Source organism: Papio anubis, chromosome 18 (genome assembly GCF_008728515.1).
Source record: "Papio anubis isolate 15944 chromosome 18, Panubis1.0, whole genome shotgun sequence".
In the NCBI taxonomy this organism is placed as follows: domain Eukaryota; kingdom Metazoa; phylum Chordata; class Mammalia; order Primates; family Cercopithecidae; genus Papio; species Papio anubis.
The window spans coordinates 3,521,049-3,539,120 of record NC_044993.1 but is presented as its reverse complement, the minus strand read 5'-3'; the positions used below and the strand labels follow the sequence as shown (position 1 = coordinate 3,539,120).

At 52.0% G+C, this 18,072-nt stretch overlaps 1 long non-coding RNA gene across 1 annotated transcript; it reads right to left on the bottom strand.

Moving 5' to 3' along the window:
• Positions 1 to 3,831: 3,831 nt before the first annotated feature.
• LOC108583584 lies at positions 3,832 to 9,018 on the bottom strand. The gene is made up of 2 exons (XR_002519345.2): positions 8,831 to 9,018; positions 3,832 to 6,836 (listed from the first exon to the last, which is right to left on the bottom strand). It is a non-coding gene; the product is annotated as an uncharacterized LOC108583584 (long non-coding RNA).
• Positions 9,019 to 18,072: the final 9,054 nt, after the last annotated feature.

Here is an 18,072-nt window from a genome sequence, read left to right as displayed (position 1 = left end):
TACCCCCAGGTCCCCAAAGGCCTTGAGCAGGCTACTCTGGGGGATTGTTTACATCCTATTTTGCAGACGGCAGTTTGCCAGAGAGCTCCTGCAGCTTCTCAAATAGCAGTAATGCATGGAGAAATGCTTGCTACAGTACCTAGCACCAAAGTGTACAATCAATGCAGTTTTCTTCACCTATTTGGGCAGAGAGTGGGCTATCATCTCAAAGGACAGAAAGCTGAACCCTTGTCATGCTGGGGCAGTGGGCATCAGCTGGTGTAAAAACAAGCAAAGTGAAGCCAGCAACGTCCCATAACTGCTATCCTCAAGGATCCAGGCCACCATAAGATCTAGGGCTTTTCCAGGCAAAGACCCATCAACCTTTCTCCAGCAGTCTCCCAGTCATTGGAAGAGCCAGGAGATGCTGAGCCTGGTCCCAGAAAGTCAGATCCCTCCTTTGCAGAGAATGTTAGCTATCACCCAGTTATCCATTTCCCCAGTATCCATTATTAGAATTTTCTGCCAGGCAGATGGCCATCTCCAATAAAGAATACATTTCCCAGACTCCCTTGCAGCTAGCTGTGGTCATATGACCAAATACTGGCCAATAGGGTGTGAGTGGAAGAGGATGTGATAGGTATAACTTCTGGGTCATGCCTTCAAGGGGAGGGATATACCAGGGGTGGCAGCCCAAACATTGAACAACCAATAGAATACAGGCAGTTAGAATACATGGCACCAGAAGGAGGCTCTCAGCCATGCCAATGTGCAACAACCTCACCATTAGTCATGGACATCCCTCCCCTTGGCCAGAAAGAGGACTTGGAGGTGAGCCATGCAGATGGGTACAGCAGCCTATGGTTGGCAGAGGAACCAGCAAGAGATTCTGGATCCCTGGCACAGAGACTGCCACTCAGCCCTGCACACTGCACACCTGGAGAGCTGTGAACAAGCAAGACTTAATTTCCTTCTCATTCAGACCTGTGCTATTCAGGATCTGCACTGCAGCAGCCAAGCCCATACTCCAGACACATCTCCTACTCTCCCCTCCCTTCTTCCTGCACTAGTTTTGCTTTCCAGGAAAAGAAAATGGAAGAATTTCCTACAACTTCTGTCATCTCAGTGCAGCTGCAGGGCATGGAACGGCTACTGCTGGGTGTAGTGGGCTGAATGGTAGCCCTCACGACTCTTCACTAAGAAGAGATGGTCGCATCCTAACCCCTGAGCCTGTGAGTGAGGTCTTCTTTGCAAAAGGGGTCTTTGTAGGTATTATCAGTTAGGCATTTCGACATGAGATCATCCTGTTTGGAGAGGTTCCTGAGTCCTATGACAGTGTCCTTATAAGAGACAGAAGAAGACACAGAGACAGAGATTGGAGTGAAGCTACACAAGCCCAGGAGTGCCTGGAGCCACCAGGAGCTGGAAGAGGCAGGAAGTAGCTGCCCCTGGAGCCTCTGGGGAAAACAGAGCCCTGCTGACAGCTTGATTTCAGGCTCTGGCCCCCAGGATTAGGAGAAAATAACTTTCTGTTGTTTTAAGTCACCAAGTTTGTGGTGGTAATTTTCTTTGGCAGCCCCAGGGCACTCCCACATGAGGGTGACTATTTTTCTCTGCCATCTCAGAAATTTTTGTCTCCTCCCTGCAGGGGAGAGTGCGGCTCTATCTAAAAATCATGAATGAGTAGTTCAGGGTAGTTGCTTGGAGGTCGCACAGTCCTCAGACTCCCTGAGTTCTCAGATTGCATCTACCCCATGAGGTTCAACCCTGAGAACACCAGCCTCACCCCACCCAGCCATACCCACCCCAGCCTCACCTCGCTTCTCTCAGCCTTCCCTTCGGAAGGATTCCCATTGCAGGTGCAGGCAGGGATTCCTCTACTTGTGGGTTCTGTGAAACTCCACAACCTGTTTCAGAGGTCTTGACTCCTGCTATGGAAAGGGCAGGTGGTCAGAATGCAGGACTGCGGGGCTATTGGGATGACACAGACTCAAATAGCCTGTTTTGGAAATCAAAAGCTTTCTCTCTGCATTCCAACCATAACATCCTAATCCTTCCTGGGGTGAACTGCTGCCTCTCAAGGAAATGCAAAAGGAGTCAGACATTCAAGCATCTTTTAGTTACCGAGCACGTACAGCTGCTGTAGGAGAGACTTGACCACAGTGGCTTAAAAAAATAGGGTCCTAGTGTCCCACGCACACATGCTCACCAGAGGCCCAAGGGGGATGGCTCAGGGATGGTGTGGAAGCCCCGCAGAGCCCTTGGATGGGGACTCTTCATTCCTCTGCCCTGCTGTCCTGTTTTTACAGGCTGAGGCGGGCACAGAACCCACTTCCTTCTCATGGGGTGTCCTACTTGGATGGCCTGGCCTTTGTGGGGTGACTTCATGCCTGTCGCCTCGTTTCTGGAATCTCTGTGTAAACCTACAGATGGCGAGACCCTGGGCATCCAGCATCCTGGTCTCATGGCTATTGACTTCTAACAAAAACAGTAACTGTTCCTTTGGAATTTCCTTAAGTCTTCCCAGCCCTCAGGCCAGGCTGCAACCTGGGACTCAGGAGTCAGGGGTGCCTGGCTCTCAATTCACCTGTTGCTGTGACCTGCGCCAGGGGACTTGGCCTCTTCTTACATCAAAATGGGGCAACTGTCTTGTTCCCATTGAAGGTAAAATATGATGTGCCTGGCACTCCAGACATGGATGTAAATGTCAGAGGCTGAGGTCAGGGCCCAAGCCCACGAGAATGCAGACCCGGGACCTGGGAGCCAGCACTCCACTAAGTGCTGGGGAGGCAACAATCTCCAGGAACAAGAGAGAATATTCCCTGCCCCTGGGACCCTGACAAAAGCAGGATAACTTCAGACAGTGACAAGTAAGGCACCACGCAGAGAGCAAAATGGGGAGGAGTGGGGGGAGGAGTTGGGGGAGGGTGCCCTGGTGTGGGGACAGCCCCTCTGAGGAGGTGGCCCTTGAACTGAGGCCCAGGAAGATAGAAAGGGGAAACGGAGGCGGCCAAGTACAGGTGAAGGTGAAGCCAAGGGTGTGTTCCGTAGGGCGCCCCCTTTCCACGCAGCTAAGCCCCCTTCCTCCTTCAGTTGGATGGTGGAGCTCTGGGGTTCTAGTCCTGTTGTCCCTACAATGGGAAAGTGACTTTAACCTCTCTGTGCCTCAGTTTCCCCTGTAGAATGAGGATGATGATAATAGTCTGGCATCCAAGTAGATGAGCACACAGAGAAAACTGAGAACAGTGTTCCCAAATGCTGCAGGTGTGCTGGGAGCACTGGGGAATTGCAAAAGCATGAGTGCTGTTTGCTTGACACAGAAGGGTTGCAGTTTCCGGCTGGTGTGTCCTGAGACTCAGGGACAGATGAGGTCTCAGGAGTGGAATCCTGTTCTGAAGGGTTGAGGCTCCTGCCTGCAGCAAAGCTGCCCCCAAACCCAGATTGCACCATGAACCAGTCAGTCAGCAGGGAGCCAGCTCTGTGGCCCAGGAACTCGCTCCTGGGTGTGCATTTCTCGGAAAGGCTTCTACTCCCATCCCTCAAAATAAGCAAAACCCCAAACCCCACAGATGCACACCACACACATCACTGTCTGCAACCCCAGCCCTGTTTCCATGCTGGTGGGAATGGTTGATCATTTTGATCATTTAAGTGCATTGAACCCTTTCTGTTTCTTTCATGAAAAAATAATTTCTGTTTGCTTTAGCCACATTGTTTGTTGTTTAAAAGAATAAAATAATTAAAATAAGAGGAACCCTATGTAGTCTTGGATTTTTCTCTTTACCAGCACATAAAAATGTGTGGGTGATATCTATCATTTTTTTAACCAACACAATTTAATGAGTTGTATTGTTGTCCATTGAGTTATTATGCCTTACGTTTTATTTAACAAATACACATGCACATCTATATATGCAAATTAGATGCCTAAATCTATATTTTTTTCTGTGGTGACCATAACAAATGACCACCAGCTGGATGGCCTCCAATAGCAGAAACGTTTTCTTGTGTAGTTCTGGGGGCCAGAAGTCCAAAAGGTGATGCAGGGCCGGTTCCTTCTGGAGACTCTGAGGGAGAGCGTGTTCCAGGTTCATCCCGCTCCCGGGGTCACCAGCATCCTTGGCATTTCCTGGCTTGCAAAGGCATTTCTCCAGTGTCTGCCTCCACCATCACTTGGCCTTCTGTTTGTGCTTCCATCTGTGCCCTTTCTCTGTGCTCATCTCTACTATTTTCTAAATTATTTTCTTTGCCCATCTTTGTTTAAGCTGGATAAAAAGCCAGGACAACAGGCATCTTTTCTTTCCTAGAATGTAAGGTCACCCTAGCTCTGCTGTCCCACCGGATTTGAGTTATATATCACTAGCCAGCAGCTCTGGCATATTCACGGCAGCTGGTACTCGGCCTTCTGATTGGACCCTTCCCTCTTCCACCTGTTTTTGGGGACTACACTTTGCAAAGGAGAGTGGCAACCATTCATGTAGCAAGCCCCAAGCCCCCTTTCCTGACTACTTAACTTTAAGGATGTAAACACAGAGGTCAGGTAACTTGGGGGAGTCGTGGTCAGTTGGCGAGGGGGCTTGGATTGGAACTTGGACATTTACCTTCAGAATCTGAGTTTGTGTCTATGGTGCTCTAGTGCCTCTACCCTAGTTCTAGATGCCCTGTGTTTAAAATGTGTTCAGGTTGCTCTGATCAGATTCAGAGCACTGCTGAACATGCTTTCCCTTCAATGCTTTTCACTGCTGCCTAGGATCCCCTCATATGCATACACTGTGGGGCTCTTACCCACTCCCCTGGAGAGCACCACCTAGGTTGCCTCCAGTGCTAGGCTTCCCCAAACCCCATGCTGATGAGTATCCGCATACACAGGACCTCCGGGGAAACACCCCAGGTGCACAGGCTCAGAGCAGCAGGTTGCAAGATAGTCCCATAATTAACTTCTCGAAGCACAAAGTGTGTTCTTTCTGTGAAGTCCTGAAGTTGTGCAGGCTCCTACTTCTAAGCTACACAACTGCAAACCAAAAGGTGTTTCGAGGAGCTGTCATCATGATGTGACTGGCTGATGGGACTGTGTATTGGAAAGGAATTTGAAAACAGTTTCATGCTGGGCAAATGTGTGGGCCACTCACATTGCTGCTGAACAGCAGGATCTGTCTTTAGGGTGAAGTGTGGACAGCTTGCATGGAGGGGCTGCACCTGTCACTGGTTTGTGGAGGACGGAGTGCCCCTGGAATCCCCAACCCACAGGCAGAAGCCTAGGACCAAAATCAAGAAAGCTCCTCTCGCCTGTCAGTATGCAGGTTGAGGGAGAGGGCTTGATTCACAATGGCTCAGTGCTCTCACCACAGGGCCCTAATGCACGGGCTGAGGCAAGGGGAGCAGGGCTGGGAGCTGATTCTTAAATCCTGGTGGACTCTGAGCACACAATCCACTCTCCACAAGCAAGCACAGTGAACTTCCCCAGGTAGAAAGCAGCCCAGCAATTTACTCCTTGGCACACTGCTCCAAAGATGGTCCCCAACAATGCTACCCCTACCCTCGGCATATGCTACCTGTTCTTGCCCAGAGATGGAAAAATTACTGCGCTGGCCTGTAAATGCTCCGGTCAATACAATGACAGTCTGGGACATCTGAATCCTGGTCTTAAGAAGGCTGAAAGCTTCTACTTCCCTCCTCTTGGAATCCAGCCTCTGTGTTGTTAGAAGCCTTAGCCACATGGCAAGGATACACAGAGGTGAGCTGAGGAGCTCTGGTCAAAAGTCCAGTGGAGCTCCCAATAGCAGCAAGCACCACTGATGGCCACATGAGCAAGAAACCTTGCACCTTCAGCCCAGTTGAGCCTCTGAATGACTTTCTGTGGCCTCTCTACAAGGAGTCCAGGGTAGCTGGACTCCTTATAAGGACTCCTTACAACGCAGCTCCTAAAGCGAGCATCCTGAGACAGGGCCCAGGCAGAAGCTTCTCTACTCACCTAACCTTGACAGTCACGCAGAGTCATTTCTGCCAGTCAAGCCATCCAAACGATCTCATAGGCCTGCCCAACTCCAGGGGAGGAGTCCTAGACCTCATCTTCCAGAGAAGAAGCATCAGAGAGTTTGCAGACATGGTCTAAACCACCAACAGAGCATGTCATTCTCATTAAAAACCTTCAATGCTTAACCATCCCATTTAGAATAGAATGCAGGCTTTTCCCAGCTCACTAGGCTGGCAAGATCACCACAGCCCCTGCCTACTCTTTCCACCCTCGCTTTCCATCCTCTCTGCTTTCTCAGATTTCTACTTCCCCAGTCCCAGCTACACTGGCCTCCTCCCAGATCCTGGAAGACATCACATTGCTGTGACCTCAGGGCCTTTGCATGCGCTACGCTTTCTGTCTAGAACACTCTTCTTCTGGATTGTTTCCTGTCTGACTCTTTACGATGCAAGCCTTGGCTCAAATGGCACCAGGTTAGGTGTGTCCCTCCTGCCGTCATTCTCTATCTCCTTACCTGGTTTACCGTCTTCATTGCACTTAGCTCTATTTGAAACCATCTTTCCGTGGACTTGCCCATTCGTGTTGCTTACCGTCTGCCTCTTCCAACCAGAATGGAAGCTCCTCGTTAACCACGAGTTCAATGCCTGGTTCTTACTAAATATTTGTTGAATGAACAGACAATACACAGACGAATGTACTGGTGATAATTAATGCAGACTAATGCTTCCTTTTGAAGTACAGTGTGTGCCTAGTACAGCACTAGGTACTGGGATATCAGACGGATGAAGTGCAGGGAGACAGCGACTGACACTGCCAGCGAATTTCTCGCCCAGGCTGGGGTGCAGTGGTGCAATCACTTCCTTTTTGGATGTATCTTCCTAGTCTGGAAAGTGAAACAAAACAAAACAAAACGTTTCCCAGGCTCCCTTGCAGCCAAGGTGCTGGAGGTGAATGAGATTCAACCAATGAGATGCAGTCACAAGAGACCTGGGGCAGAGACCAGCTCCTGATGCATCCTGCTGGTGCCACAGCATAAAAACTCGGGGTTTTCTGTGGTGGCATTCCAGCATCCAGGCATCCACCTTGGGGTGCCAAGGGGCAAGTGGGCAGAGCCTTCCTGACCCTGGATTGCAACCAGAGTTGTTTGTGTTATTTTTCATCTTATTTAATTTATTATTATTATTATTTAAGACAAAGTCTTGCTCTGTTTCCCAGGCTGGAGTGCAGCAGTGTGATCATGGCTCACTGCAGCCTCAATCTCCTGGGCTCAAGCGATCCTCCCACCTCAGCCTCTCAAGTAGCTGGGACTACAGGCACACACCACCACACCTGGCTACTTTTCATATGTGTGTGTGTGTGTGTGTGTGTGTGTGTGTATATATATATATATATATATATATATATATATATTTTTTTTTTTTTTTTGTAGAGATGGAGCTCCCTATGTTGCCCAGGCTGGTCTTGAACTCCTGGGCTTGGCCTCCCAAAGTGCTGGGATTACAGGCACAAACCACTGTGCCCCGTTTGTTTGCATTCTTGAGTCCACCCGTTCCAGTGGTAACCTTCTGCCTCTCACCTCCGGTTTACAGCTCTTTGGTGCCAATCCTACTTTGCTCCCAGAGTCATTTCCGGAGGCCCAGTGTGGAACACAGCCTCTCCAGTGATCCTGGAAGCACCTCAAGCCCTGTACCAAATCCCATCTACTCAAAACACCTCAAGTGATGTGTTAGCCATGTCACCTGCCACAATCTTAGGAGTCTGAAAAGATGAAGAGGTGTGACTTCTGTGTACAGTCACTGCATCTACAGATACGTCAGCAAATCCCAAAACATCCTGAGAAAATGAAAAACTCCAGCTCACGACCTAGAAGCTCTGGACACAAACCAGATATTGGATATTTGGAATGTACAGGGAGTTTGCTGTGTTGCTCACCTTTTTTTCCAGATATGTTGCAGGAGACTCATTTGGCTGCCTGTCTTAGATGATTTCACAGTGCTATGGACTGAACATTGTCTTAGATGATTTCACAGTGCTATGGACTGAACAGTGGTGCCCCTCACAATTCCTATTGTGAAATAGGAATTAGGTTAGGTTGAAATCCTAACCCCCAAAGTGATGGGATGAGGAGGTGGGATCTTGGGAGGTGATTTGCTCATGAGGGTGGAGTCCTATGATAGGTCCTATGATAGTCCTATGATAGGGCGAGTGCCCTTATAAAAGGGACCCTGGAGAGCTCTTGTTGCCATGTGAGGACACAACAAGAAGATGGAAACCTACAGCCAGGAAGAGGACTCAGCAGTGCCGACACCCTGATCCTGGACTTCCAGCCTCCAAAACTGTAAGAAAACAATCGTCTGCTGTTTACAAGCCACAGAGGCAATGGCACTTCATTAGAGCAGCCCAAATGGAGCAAGACAAACAGCAAACACTAAACTAGTTTTTTCTGCTGCATGATATGGTTTTAAAAAGGGCCAGCAGTGGCTCGGCTGGGCACAGTGGCTCACGCCTGTGATCCCAGCACTTTGGGAGGCCGAGGGGGGCGGATCATGAGGTCAGGAGATCGAGACCATCCTAGCTAACATGGTGAAACCCCGTCTCTACTGAAAAATACAAAAAATTAGCCAGGCGTGGTGGCGGGCGCCTGTAGTTCCAGCTGTTGGGGAGGCTGAGGCAGGAGAATGGCGTGAACCTGGGAGGCGGAGCTTGTAGTGAGCCGAGATCGCGCCACTGCACTCTAGCCTGGGCGACAGAGTGAGACTCCGTCTCCAAAAAAAAAAAAAAAAAAAAAGGACCAGCAGTCTATGTCAGTTCTGAAATCTAGTCTTGGTGCTATCACTAACCTACTAACCTGACTGCCAAACTGGATAAGCCACTCACCCTCTCTGGTCTTCGGTTTCTCACTGTCAGTTGAGAGAAGGAGACAAGACCATATCAAGTTTCTTTTGGCTTTAAATACCCAGGATTCCCTTCTCTTCTTCTTGGTGTTCGTGGGGTTCTTTTGTAATTCATCCTTTTGACCAAGGAACTCTGCAGAGCTTCCTGCTTCACTCCACAACCCACATTGGCCCCTGTGAGATCAAGACAGGTGATTTTAATTTGCTTTGGTTACAGAAAAAAATGAAATATATGAAAGTAAAGAAAATAGGATAACCAATCCCTATCTGCCCAGTACTCAGAAACAACCATTTATCAGCTCCCGTCCAGTCCTGTTCCACCTCCGGCCCTTCCCACGGCCTCTTGCCTTGGTTTCTCAGATGTAAATCACATCTATACGTATTTCACTTGGTATCTTCGGAAGACACGGGCAGAGCTGGTTTTGACAGTGACGCAATTGCTGGCAAATCGGTTTGCATCCAACATTGTCTGGAAATTTGGGTCACCTCTTCACAAATCCTGTTTGGAAAAGTGCTCTTATGAGGAACAGATGCTCCAGATGAGTCACAAGCCCGAAAACACACAACAAACAGACACGCCCGTCCTTTCTTTTGTTTGGAAAGCAATGGTTAGAACTCCAAGAGTGATTCTAGGGTGCTCTGCAGTCAACTGCTTACCATAAATGTGATGTGTATAAATTTAGTGATTTAGTTGAACACTGCCCAGTCCAGGCCCCAATCCCATGCGCTATTGTTGACGCTCCTTCATCCTGCACATGTGCCCTGCATCTCATGTTCAGTGTCAGTGGTGGCGATGAGCACATGCCAGGTGCCCTGCAAACTTGGGGTCTGGAACCGAATGCCTGTGTGAGACCCAGCTCCACCACTCACTAATGGGTGCCCTTGGGCGAGTCACAACCTCTCCTTCCCTCCATGTTCTCATATGAAGCGTCCTCCGTTATGCTGCTTCGGGGATTGAGTGAGATCATAGACTCAGCACTCTGCCTGGTGGCTGGCACTCAGGGAGTGCCTCATAAACATCGGGCACTGCCTTGCAAAGTGAGTGAGGGTTCCCTGTGGCCAGATGCTGGCTGGCTGTGCCCAGTGTCCGTCTCCCTATAGGTCAGCTGTAAGCGTCTGTGTTAAACCCAAAGAACAAGCCCAAGTATGATCCCCAAAGGGAAAAGATTGCCTGAGGGAGCCTAATCCTCCTGCATCTCCCATTATTGCCTCCACGGCTTGATTGAGCCTCACACAAGGAAAGCATTCAATCTCTCTCTTGGAGGGGAAGAAGCATAGAGAAAACCTTTCTCACAGCAAGAACTGAGTTTGTGTAAGAACTGCAATTTTGAGGTCCTGAAGGACACAATGGGGGTATTGTACTTGCGGCTCCTCGTCAGAGCAGCCAGCTCGCCGGACAGTAAACAAGTTTCCAATGAAATAAAGGCTTTGGGTGGCAGATTCTCTTGCTGTGACTAATAGACCATGTACTTCCAAGAGTATCTGTCACATTTGTCATTTCAGATGGGGGACCCTCCTAGCAACAAAACAACCTGAACAGTAGCAAGGAAGCCAGTTCGGAGCAGTGATGCCTGTTTCGGACATGGCCCCCTCTTGGTCTGAGCTAGAGCTTTTAGCCGCACCTGAGGGTAAGGAAGATGAGTGGAGTCACCCAACAGTCTGTTCAACCCTTAGCTGCCTGCAGCCTATCTTCCCTCCTCAGAGTTCCCGGGGAATAAAGGATGCAACCCAGTGAAACTCAAGCTCTGAATGCACACTGTTTTATAGCAATAAGCCATAAATTTATATTAACTAACAAACGTTACATCTTGCAGCATCGTTTAATAGAAACTCTAAGTTAAATGGTGGATCTACATAATTAAACCTGTTGCATTTCCCCTGAACCCCTGCCCTAGCCATGGGTGCCAGGGTCACTTTAGAACAAATCTCCCACTCAGATCCCTAATCACCAATCAATGAGCACAAATGATGCAGAGAGGTAACAAGTGTGGCATCCCTCACTAGCTGTGTGTCCCTGGGGTAGTTACTCAACCTCTCTGAACCTCAATTTCCTCACTTGGAAAATGGGGACAATACCACCTGCCTTGGAGAGGTGTGATGATTAAATGCTTGTGAAGAAACTGGTGTGTGCTTAATGAGGGTGACAGTGGTGGTGATGAAGGTGACACTGCAGAGAAAGACAAAATGATTAAAAATGATGGCACCATCAAATGCTACAGGCAAAAGACCTGGTCTCTGGAGAGTTAACAAAGAATCCCTGTTTCCCAGAAGAAGAAACAGATGGCCAGAGATGGAGCGGGACGTGGCCACGGTCACACAGCACTGCCACCCAGTGCCTCCCTCTCAGAGTGGCAGGAAACTCTAGAAAGGGCCACGGGCATCCTTTCCTTGCCAGGACTGAAATTCAGAAAGCTGCCCAGGACTTGCTGCTTTCTCTGTATTCAGATGGATACGAGGAGGCTGCCCTAAGAAGGTAGTGCCAGGGTACTTGTGTGTGTGTATGTGTGTGTGTCCACAGGAGTGGGTCTGTAGAATCTGTTCTTGTCCCAGCACAGCCTGCATCTATCTGGCAGGAGCTCCCAGAATCTCTAAGCAGGACATACATAGGGAAGGGATGGAAGTTCTGGTGTCTTGCCCAGCTTGGAAGCCAGAAAAGTTGGGCCTTGGCCAGTGGGGGTGGGGGACATGGCCACTTTCCTCTAGGACACAACTGCCCCGCCTGGGGGGCCCATTAGCCTTATAATTAATCTGCCCCCTTGGAGGCCTTGGGCAAACATTTAGACTGGGGACTCCCTCATCTGGTTTGTCCAAATATTTGTAGCTTGTGGGTCACCCGGCCACTTCCTGAGAGGCTAAATCTGGGGATGTCCCTGCACACAATTCCCATCTCCCCAGCATTGCCAGGATGAAGCTGAGCATCGATGGTGTGTCTGGAAGCTTCTGGTTCCAACTGGGGCCACCTGGACATCAGGATGTTGGCGGGGGTTGGTGGGGCAGGCAGCAGGGAACGAGAGCATGTGTGAGCAACTCCTCTTGCGGTGAGCACTGCTGATCACCAGAGAGCACGATCTCAGCAAATCACGGCAACTCTGAGCAGGTTTCCAGAGCAGGTACTACCCAGAGTGATGATCTGTCCCCACCCGGCCCACAAAGCTACGACTGTCCAACCCTGCAGGCAGGTGGGGATCCTGCACAAGGGAAAAAAGTTACCCAAGCTGGTGGGCACCGCTGGTGATAGTCTGGGCCCCACCCAAACCTAGGGCTGTCCAATCCTGGACTCCAAATCACTGACAGCCCCTTACATGAGTGGTTTCATTCATGCATTCATATCAGCAGCCCAAAGACTTATTTTTATCCCCTTCCTCGTGATTTGTCCTTTGGTCACCACGAACTAAACTTCTCTGCACCCTGCACTGGGCTACAGGCTTCAGATTAACGTCGGATTTAATTCTCCTAAGCTTTCGGGAGAAGGCATGGCCTTTCCCCCATTTTACAGATGAGGTCACTGACGTCAAGAGAGGTTAACTAACCCACCCATGACAGTCAGAAGTAGAGCCTCTCAAGAAGCCAGGTGTACTGACTCTACCAAGCTCCAGATAGTTCCACAGTAAGCCATGGCTAGCACACCATCTTCTTACCATCCTGCGAAAGGCTTTCCCACTACAGACTAGGCGAGTGGGCTGCAGGGAGATCCGAATTTGGGAACTGAGACAGAACACCATCCATAAGCGCCCTAAGGCTCCATGAGGATGTTCTTCCTCCGCGACCAGAGCGGCTCCTTCTGGGATGCACTAAGTGGCGCACAGGCAGCGCGCCGGTGCCAGGCCTGTGGCGGGGGCACAGGCACAGCCGGAAAGGGCCTGGAAGAGCGGCTGATCCTGCTGGGGTCGCCTAGAAGACTGAGCCTGTACTTAGCTCTCCGTGGTAAATAACAGCTCTGGTTTCTGCTAAAAGGATTCATTCCCAGAACACAATAATTTTCATCTCCTCCTCACTACAACCCATATTTTATGGCTAAATATACGCCATAATGAGCCACTGGCCTGATAGCGTCGTTAAGGAGATATTTGACCTCGGGTTTAATTGCAGGATGGAATAAATGGCTGGGACGCGCAGAAGGGGCCCTACCAGCTCGCAGGCGAGTTCAGGGCTCAGCATCTGGCATCTACCAGCCCCAGAGAAAGTGGTGCGGGTGGAGAAAGCGGCTCCCGCAGCGCCCGGGGCGCTGAGACAGGGGAGAGCGCAGGCGCCCTAGAGCAGCCAGGTGTAGTCTTTGGCCAGGGCTGCCCCTGGAACACCCCGGTGTGGCCGGAATAGGGAGCCCCCTACCCCTGGGGAGCGACCCTTTCGATCTCGCTCCTTCTTTAGCTTGCCGCCCTTCCTTTCAAAGCACCGGGAGAAAAAATCAACCCCACCCCCGTGAGTTGAGCGCAAGGCTGGCTACCTGGGCGCATGCCTCGCCACCCATCACGACAGATTAAACACCAGTGTGAAGCGTTCCTGTGTCTATCCCTCTGGCGAGGGCGCGGAGGGAGCTAGGATGAGGACCAGTTCCGGCACCTGCTGAAGGTCATTCAGAGAATGGAACCCGCGCTGTCGGACAAATTGCGGTGCACGGCTGAGCAGGGCGGCTGACCCAGCAGGAAGGGCTCCGCGGAGCAATTGCACTCGGCCTCCCACCCCTGGAACTGCAACTCCAGCGCTTCTGTACGGAAAACACGGGCCAGTCGGAGCCTGTGACCTCCGCTGCCCGAAGGAGAGGGGAGGATTCAGGCCTGTGGCAGCGCGGGCGTTTCGCGCACCCGCCCCTGACTCTTCTCAGATTTTTCCCGCGGCTGCTCAACGTCAAGGCTACACAAGCCGTCAAGGGAGTGTCAGCGGTGCGCACGGGTTTGACAAATCATAGTTCGCTGAAAGAACAAGGTGCCCGATAACTGTGACTTAGGCGCACTTTATTCTGTCTTGGCCGTTTTTATTTGGGAGGGAGATGTGTTAGGGACTTGCTGTATCTGGTGGAAACTATGATGCTGCTATTCTCAAAAATGCACCTACACACCTAGTTTGCACCTTCCACTTCAATATCCTTTGATCTGGAGTTAAAAACACAGTCTTTCGCCCTCCCCCTGCTTGACCCACTCTGTTACCCAAGGCCCTGGAAGCAGCCACCAGGCTGACCCTCGATTGGGGGCAGCAACCTTCCGGACCCCAATCAAGGGGTCTGCTGGTCTCCTTTGAGGTGGCAGAGGAGAGAAAGTGGGACAAAGTCCTCAAAGAAATGCCTCATGCCCATGTAACTCACTCCCTATGCTGTGAGCATGGTGCCTACGTCAACCTTGGAGGAGCTGGAAGGAACCACCCTCAGAAAAACTCTCCTTCCAGGGAGGAGAACGTTTAAATGCAAAACTTTAATTTGGTCCAGTAATTATCTCTCGATGTCTCCTCTTCCTTGTGAAAGTGTTGTTTCCTGGGATCGACTGACTTCTTTACCGCTGGGGTGCTAATCTGATCACCAGGCTGGTGAGCACGGCCTTCAAAGCGTGTTTGAAGCAGTGTCGTCTCCTTTGTAGTAACCGGGAAAGCAGAGATTCACAACAGGGCGTGGGGGATGGCGCCCCAACAGTGCCAGGAGGTCCATCTCTCCAGGTGGAAAACCCAGGTCGGGTGTTCTCTGGGCCCTGCCTTCCATCCACATGCGGGCGGGGGTCCAGTGAACCCACACCAGGGCTGAACTAGCCAGAAAGGAAGGGAACAGCATCTGCACAAGCAGACTATGGCGACCACCAGGGAAAATAGGGCGGATAACCCAAATCTCCCCAGTCAAAGGTCCTCTAGGAAAAGATTACACACGGCTCTGAAAGTTCCACTGGGCTACACACCCGCCGAGGCTCCGTTTCACCATGGAGACGCAGCTATGCGGTGTCTAGTAAGTGGACCGGACCTGGAAGCGCCGGGCTGTGGTCGCCCAAAGGCGTGGTGCCCGTATCATCCTGGCTGCCCTGACCCAGGCAACACCGACCCTGTTCCAGGGCCACAGCCACGGCCCAGGTCACCCAGCCGCGTGGGTCAGTCTCTCTCCCGCTGCTGCAAGTCGGGTTGTCTCTCCTGCTGGCGGTTTTTCTCTAACCAAAGCAAATGAGGGCAGCACAGCCAGGGTCCTTGCCTATCGGAGGAAAAGACGGCAGTGGGTTCCAGAAAAGGGGGCGAGGAAAAAAAGTTCTCTCGGGATGGAAGGACTGAATGGGGCCTTTAGAAAATCTAATTGCTTTCCCCCAGAAAAAAAAAAAAAAAAAAAAAAGGCAGCTGGCCAGGAAATAATGTCAAAATCCGGGCTAATTATATTATTGAAAAGAAAGAAAAAAAATGAAAATGAAAAAGAGCAGGGCGGTGAAGGGGAGAAGGGAGACTGAGTTCTAGCCGCATCCGAGTGTCCCGGAAGCGTTAGCTGAGTGCTGCTTAAAAAATGAGTTGCGGGGGTTAAATTAGGGTTTTTCTTATCCACAAACCTGATTGCGCTACCGAGGGTTGGTGGGGGGAGCGAGGTGAGGGTGCTGATTGCAAACAGAGGGTTCTCGACTTGGAAAAAGAGAGGCGGGCAGGACAAATTCACCCAGTTAGAGGAGGGGGGGAGAAGGTTTCTGCTGGAGGTCCCAGAGCGGCCAAGAGCGCGCTCGCTTTGATTGGGCCTGGGACGAGAGCGCTGCGAGTCTCCGGCGGCCGCGGCGCGATCGGCTGGCTGTTTGTAATTCCATCCTTTTTTCATTAACATAAACACCACTTGAACAAAAATATACACGGCCACCTACTTCGTCGGGTAAGACAGTCCAGCGCCCACCGGCCCGTGATCGCCCGCCTGCCGAGCCCCGAGTTCCGGCAATGCGCCCCGGGTGCTCCGATCCACTCGGCACCCGCCGCGCGCGGGGCTCGGCCGAGGTGGTTTCGGATGGCTTTGAAGTCTGGGTCTTCCCGGCTCCCAGGACGCCCCCCCCGCCCCCTCCCCCCCATTTGGCCTGTCATCTCGGCCCTCCGCCACCGGAGCCCCGACAGAGGTGCTGAGTTGTCAACGCAAATTCCTAGTTAAGCCACTTGTTGATAAATCCTTTAGGCAAATTGGTTCCGTCTTTACCTGCCCGCCCCGCCCCCGCCCCCAGCCCCAGCCGGCGCGGCCCTAATTGCTGGAGGAGCTCGACGCCAGCGGCGGCCTCTGCAGCGAGCTAATTGAGTTGGAACCGGAGCGGTCTTCGTTAAGCCGGACGCAAGGCGGAGACGGGGGAAGGGGGCGGGAGGTGAGACGCAGCCTGGGACCTCCGGCCTGGGGTTGGAGGCCCACGCTTGCTGGGGTGGGCTTTTGGTGGAGGAAGAGCAATCATGGGGAGGGGTCTCTGCCGCTGGGTTAAGTGGACGCAGCCACTATCTGGCGGTTCTCCCGGGTCTGCGTTCCCGAGTTCACAACCACCCCACCCCCACGCGTCTGTACACGTGTCCCTCCAGCCGCGCAGGGTCTCCGCGGGCGCGCCCCGCCCCAAATAGAGCTTACTACAGTAACCCGGGTGTCGCACATCTGTGCGTCCCCCCCCCCCCCCCCCCCCACCGTCTGTACCCCAATTTCGGCCCGCACTGTCCAAATTTTAAAAATTGGGAGGCTTTCGGGGACTGCAATGGGACTGCATTGGAAAATCAGCTGGCCCCGGCCCCAGACTCCGTCTACACTGGCACAGTCAGGCGCAGTACAAAGCCGGTTTCCTGGATGATTCAGGCCCCAAATCGTCGTAGAAATGTGCAAGTAATGGACCTTCGATCTGTTTCCCCTCCCTTAGCACATAATCCGTAGTACTCGCTATTTCCCGTTGCCCCTATAGACACGTCCCAACCAATCTCGCACTGTGAGTGCATTTCTTGGGTTTTCCGGGGGAAAGCACGGTTCCAGGCACCCCAGATTCATGAACCTCGGATTCCCACCCAGGCGTCACGGTCTAGCGGCAATCTCAGTCCCATCCAGAGAACAGCGCCGAGGCCTCCCACTCTCAACCCTCTCCCCCACCGGCTGGGGCGGGCAGGGGCTGGGGTTTGAATATGATCATGATACCCGGGGCCTAGGCAGTTTCACCACCGTCCTAGGGGCAGTACCGGCGGGAGACGCGCAGGGCCTTGGTTTCCAGAAGGTGCCTCCCCAAGGGGGCGGGTCCCAGGTGCGCCCCCGTGCCCCGAGGCCCTGAGGCCTGAAAGCAGGCTGAATCCGCCCTTGACCAAGTCAAGGCCAAGCGAGTGCGAAAAAGGCGTGGTGGGAGGGGGCCCCTAAGTCCCTTTCCCAGCCTGAAAAGTTTTCGGCTTTGCAGCTCCGGCGTTCCTGGACCCCAGGCGCTCAGGCGCGCACCCCTCCCCTGAGCTGGTGAAGGTATAATAAACACGGAGTTCACGCCGGCAGGACCCATCATTAGCCCAAACCGCGGTGGAGAGGAGCGCCTGGGTGCAGAGCTAGAACAGCAGTCACCAGCCGAGTCTGCCCGGCACCCTTCCGCCGCCGCCGGCGCCGTGATGGCCGCGGAGCCGCTTCGCAGCCAGGTCCCAACGCCGACCCCAAGGGGTGGCGCCCCCGGAACCCGCGGGGGTCCCAGGTCCTCGCGGAAAGAAACGCGCTCTGCTTCTCCCGGGCGTCAGATGCACCGCCTCGGCCGAACGCCAGCCCTGGACAAATTTTTCCGGGAAAGCGACGTAAAGAATGTCAGACTTGCAAAACCAGAGTGCGCCTCGGCTGCTTAAAAAGGAGAGAGAGAGACAGAGAGAAGTCAGGGGCAGGTGGGCAGCGGCAAAGGGGCGGCTGCCCTGGAGCCACGTACTTCAGCAGAGGCGACTACGCAAAAAACGCAGAGAAATGTGGGGGCGGCAGCGGAGGGAGAATTGGACGCTTACCGCTGGTCTCACAACACAGTGAATTTGATTCCTAATTAAGTCAGTTTTCATGGTGCATTAAATGGATCTCAGCTCAATTTTGGGGGAAAAACAGTGACCCCGCGGAGAGAAAGTTTTGCCTGCAGCTGACAGTGGGAACGAAGTGGTTTTCAGACCCTAAGGGAGGTGGGAGGAGAGCCCAGATAAAAGGATCAATGCCGACCTTGGGCATATAATAAAATATTTAAAATTTTTTGAGGTTTATGCTTTTTAAAATAGCGGGTCTTATACATCTACTTATGTCAGGGATAGAATTTTTGCAGGTAATTAATTGCTAAC